Consider the following 6,000-nt stretch of genomic DNA (forward strand, 5'->3'; position numbering starts at 1 on the left):
TGAGCTCCTTTATGGTATTGCCTTTCCTGAAAAATGAGTCCTTCCCACATGCTATTTTATTGAAATCAGTATTTGCCACTGAGCGCTGTTTCTTTTTTAGTCTGCATGTTATATAATCCATATCCTTGTATATATTCAATCAGAACCCTTAAGCTGAACAATCGTCTCCAAATGAATATTGGTTTAAAATAGCTTAAAGTAGACCTAAACTCATCTCACTTTTCTGTTATTAAAATAACACAAAATTTTGTATCGTTTTCAGATTTTGGTGTTGTCTATATAATTTTTTAATATTTTCCTTCTTATGTATTTTCTGCTTTTCATATCCTTTTTCTATTAATTCTGGTTTTCATACTTTATATGGCTTCATACTTATATCATGTTTCTTTTCATGCCTTTTTCTTGTGATTTTCTAGTCCCTTTCTCCACCTCTTTCTTTCATTGCTAGTTTCCTTCTTTCTTCTGTGTGCAAAGGATGTGCTAGAATAGAGTCAGGTAAATTGCAGTCTGGTTTCTAGTTCTGTGGCCAGTGTTTCAGGAGTCACTTCCTCTCCGCATCTCTCTGCATCCCAGTATGGAAAAACAAGATAATAAGCTGGCTCCTGTGTGGTTAGTTTTGAGGCATGCTGGTGGAAAGCTCCTTTAAGTAGAATTATTGTCTTTCTGTACTACACCTCTTCTCTACCTCAGTGATCTCCCCAGTGCTCATCACTATTTTCAGCTCCTCAACTAATTCTTAGCTCCCACTTCTCCTTCCCTCCTCCTCCATCCTCATCTACCAGTAACATTTTCAATGTAGTCCTTCAGCATAGTATGGGTATTACTAATTTTGCCATTTTGTGCAGATTATGTGCCAGCTACATTCACTTTATCTCTCTCTTCAGGGAGAGCTGTGGCAGCTCTCAAGTGATTAGTTCCATTGATTTCATGCTGACTGATGTCAGTAAAGAACATGAATGATGGTGCAACACCTGATTTTAGTTATAAAAATGATCACAAGACTCTTGAGAATATAAGAGATGTAGAAAAAGCAAAAATGTTCATTTATGAATAGTAATCATGGTGTCCTATGAAACCCCGTAAAGGGCAAATGCACACACGTGAAGACAGCCCTCACATGTTCTTTCATGAGGTTATTTAAATTGTGGTTACATGGATCTAGGGCCGTTGGAAAAAGATTTATACAATAACTACTTGGAGATCAAAATGCTAATGTCAAGCACAAATCAAATGTTTGCCATATCTTGATTATGAGGAAAAGATATGCCCTGTGTCAATATGTTTCTATATCCACAGTAATTTGCTATGAACCTATTTTTCTGATGTTTGTTTATACAGCCTTTGGCTTTGAAGAATTTTAATCACTTTCAGTGAAGAAGCAGGGAACAGTCAAATGCTGCCAATGTTAAGTGTCTCAGACTAAGTGCCAGAGGTGCTATTCAGTGTTGTCAAGTAAAACTGGCCCAGTCTATATGGCTGTAGTGAAATAAAATGCAGCCACTAACATTCTGATGTTACTCTTAGGAGCTAAATATTCACACTGTGTAACTGAGGAGAGGATGTAGAGACTGAATGAAAGATGGCAAAGCATATTGTAGTTTTTATGGGTTGTAAAGCCATAAACTATAGACCATATCAGACTAAACTATAGGTCATAAAAGCTAAGCAACACTTCCATCCTGCCTTAGATGGAAGAGAACCTAGGATAGATAAAGGAATTATTTGAATGCTCATCATTTTTTGTAAACACTGATTCATGTTCCCATTTTATAGCTGTCACTGCTGATCACTCTAAAATCCCATGGCACTTTGTGAAAGAACACAGTTTTAGCTCTGACCTCATAATTACAGCAACATCTCTTACACATCATGCAGTTCCAACTGGAACCACTGGTTTTCGCTGAATGCCCAAGGCCCCAGTTCTGTATTTAGACTTACTGTGGGCTGTTATGTAGCTGCTGTTTTCTCTGGTCAGCAGTTCTGCTGAGGGCTTCTGGAAAGATGCAATTCCAATAAAATGCTGGATGCAGGCCCATGAAGATGTATTGCTGGTGATTTATTTTGATTTTATGCTTTAAATGAAAAAGAATCCAGACTGAATATAGGAATAATAGAAAAAAAGCAACTCCCAGTGTGCCAAAAGAAACCAGAAACAGAAAACCCCACCAATAATGCACTGATTATGGAATACTGGAATATTTTCTGAAATGATGTCACTAAAATGCATCCATTACATAAAAAATAAGCCAAGGTTTCTTATGTTCTATAATAAATCTAGAGTATCTTCACTGAAAAAAATAATTGAATTAATGCAAGAATATGAATGAGCAATACGTTGATTCTTTCTCAGAAAAATTACCATTCAAAGAAATGGAAAAATTATCAGAAATGTTAGAACTATGAAATTACAAAATGCCATTTTCATATGAATCACAATGTGCCCAGGCCATGCATTGTGAAGCATATTAAAAAGTCAGGAATTTAGCAAGATGCAGACAACCATGACAAAAATCAACCAAGTAGTAATAATAATTAATTTCTCAAAAGGTGCCTGAAGAAGCATACCTGTTTTACCCTTTAAAAGGGAATAAGAAAACCTGCAATTATTTGAGAGCAAAAGAGGGTTTAATCTGGGGAAAACTTATTAAGTAACTTAAGCACATGAAAGATTCTTTCAGAAGCACTTTTTGATGAACAGTCAGAGAGAGTAATCCAGAGCAGGTGGGCATGTAGGATTCATGCAGTAATTCCGATTATTTTCTATAGTCATGATAATGCATGTCCAGTTGTTGGGGTTTGTTTTTATTTCACGAACTGACCCAGTTAAACGTTTGTGTATTTAATATGCCTGAGAAGCTATAATTAGACCATTTTTAATTATTAATCACTCTTAACTCTTCTCTCGAGTGCAGTAATTCAATACGACAGTTCTGAATACTATAACAGCACCTTGTTGTGAGGAACTTTCTGACAATACTTAAGCTTCTGTTTCTCATATGTGATTTTTTCCAGTCCTGCAATTTTATGTGAAGACTAATAATTGTCTTGGAATATTTGTCTTGTTATGAAAATCTGGCACTATTTCTATCCTGGAAAAATGGTACAAATTAATTTACCTAAATACATACATTTGAGCACAATGGAAATGGCTTTTTTTGTTTAAAAGTTAAAGTGTATTTTAGGCCTATCAGCCATACTGTACTGTGGCTAACTAAACTTGAAGTCCTCTGTTTATTTGCAAAGCAGCTATTATGCAGATCAGGTAAGCCGTGGCATGTTTCCTTCTGTTATTTTGGAAGTGTTCTCTTCAAGATAATCAGCAAATAATTTACTTTTCTGCTTATTCAGGACATGATCAAACCACTGGAGTTAGTATCAAGATCACAGAGACTCCAAAGAGCTCTGGACAAACATTTATGAAAAATGCCATAAAAGTATTAAGCAGTACCAAGCTGTGGTATGTCATATTTGCACATACCCATTCCTGTGATCTGGACTGAGGCAACCTACATGTTCTTGCTCAGCAGAAAACATTTCAATAGGTTGTTCAAACAAACCTAAGCTAAAATGACTCCCTAGAAATGCTGAAAACATGTTTTTAAATTCATGCACCAATTAACAGGTAAAGCTTATTATTATAGCTATGATTATACCTGTGTTGACTGCTAATGTCAGGTTAAAAAGTAAATTAGTATTTAATACCATACACCAAACGAATAATTTTACAGAAGTGTGATTTACCACAAGTGTGGAATTACATTATCCATTTACTTCATCACATTTCACCTCCTTTGTAAAAGCTGAAGTGCAAATATATTTAACTCACTCAGCTGCATTGACTTTCTCTAATTAGTATGCTTGACACCTGTCTGGAGACAAATACCACTTTTTGACATATACTTCTCCTGGAATTCCTAGGCCCATGCTATTTTTTTTATGTAATCTTATTGAGGCCAATGAACTATGCAGTTTCTACTCAGGTTCCTACATACAAGTCTATTTTATGTGGTATGAGACTACTTCAAGTACTGCAGCATGACGGATAATAGCTGGAAGCAGAAGGTTTGCTGTAAGGTATCCTGAAACAGTGCCACCCAGGGGTTATGTAGGAGATATGCTCTTCTTGCTGTAGACGTGGACATTCCCAAGTAACCACATTTCGAGCTAGTGCCCGTGCAAAGGTCCAGGATTAACCTGTGAACCTTGCATCGCCATTGTGCACTGATTCCTATGTACAAGCAGACTGCAACCTGAAATGGCCACAAAATATACACATTTTTGTAGAAATACAATGAAAACATTATTGATACTGTTTTTTTAACTCCCTCCACTAAAAAGCAAGACAAACGCCCCCTTTTGGAGGGCTTTCCTGTTTTGCTGAGTGATTTTTACTATCATACCTCCCCCTGCTTTTGTTCCCCAGTTAAAGTCAGTCTCTTAGAATACTACACCTTCTTAAAAGATGGGGATAGACATTATGCTTTAGATATGGAAGAACATGGCTAACAGGATACCTCTTGTAAAAAGTAGCAGAGGTGATGTTGCTGTGCTTATCAAGCCTCAAATTCAAACACAAATCCCTGGGGACCAGTTTTTTGAAGGAGCAAGACTTTTGCCTTGCACAGCACCTATGGGTGCTGTGTTGCAGCTGCTACAAATAGGAGCCTTGGTTTCTTGCAGTGTGAATGGAGATACAGGGTTGGTGGGTTGCAGCCCTTCTATCAGCATGAAGGCATGGGAGAGTGGGGGCATGTTCCCAGCAAGTGTGCTTGCAAGAGCTGGTTGGGGTCCACTGCTCCCTCTTCCTCCAGCTGGATGAAGTGGCCTGATTTATAGGGAACTGTGGTTGCTGCTCTGTCATCCTCCCTGAAGGAGGAAGAAGCTGCCAGTCCCTTCTCACTATCCCTCCTTGGTGTCTGCAAAAGGCCATCCCTCTCCTAGTCCATCTGTCTTTCCCCATGTAGTGCCTCTGGCTCAAAGGGGCCAGATCTCTGCAGCTGTTGTGCCCACTAAGTCAAAGAAGCCCTTTATAATATTTCTTTTGGCTCTGGGGCAGAGCAAAGTGGGTGGCATCTTGCAGGACTCAATTTCTTCTTATTAATAACTTTGGAGTCTTCCTACCTGTCTCAGACTGATGTATTAGGAAATTCACTCCTGTTTTTCTCCTGATGGAGGTAATGGTTATGGAAGTATCACACCTCAGCAAAAAACTTTCTTTGTACATCTGGATTCTGTGTTAGGCCAGAAAGAATATTTATAGGGAGATAGATGATGGACTGAATATATTCCTTCTCCCAGCCCCATTCTCATTCCTTGCCATCCCCAAAAACAAAACAATGTTTCACCACTTCATTGAGATTATCCTCTGCAAAAGTGCAGGATAATTTGGGTTGGAAGGGACCCTTAAAGACTATCTACTCAAACCCTCCTGCAATAAGCAGGGACATCTTCAACTAGATCAGGTTGTTCAGAGCCCTGTCCAATCTGACCCTGAATGTTTGCAGGGAGGGGGCATGCACCACTTATTTGAGCAACTTGTTCCAATGTCTTAACACCCTCAGCATAAAAAATTATCTCTTATTTTTTATCTCTAATTAAAGTGAGCTTTTATGAGCTCTAGGTGGGTGTATCTGGATATCTCAAGTCTGTGGCAAAGCCTTGGTATTTATAAAGAATACACGTAAGAAATTGTGCATAGGTAAAGAAAGCCTAATGGTTTAACAAACTGAAGATTTGGCTGCATATCTGTATTTAATATTGAGAATACTTGCCTATACAAATCTCCCCCTGCTCTTTTTCTGTCTAAGTCTTACAAAAATTAATGTTTGTATGTGCAAAATTCAAGTAAAACATTTTTTTATTCCTTCTTTGAAGTATAACATCTATGACCTTAGCAAGGTTTTACATTTGTCCTCCTCCAGCATTTCTGGTTGCCATTATATTTAGAACATTTTGACATGTTTTTCAGGTGTTGTGACAGCTATTTCTACAAATGCTTTA

Source organism: Molothrus aeneus, chromosome 1 (assembly GCF_037042795.1).
Source record: "Molothrus aeneus isolate 106 chromosome 1, BPBGC_Maene_1.0, whole genome shotgun sequence".
Lineage (NCBI taxonomy): Eukaryota > Metazoa > Chordata > Aves > Passeriformes > Icteridae > Molothrus > Molothrus aeneus.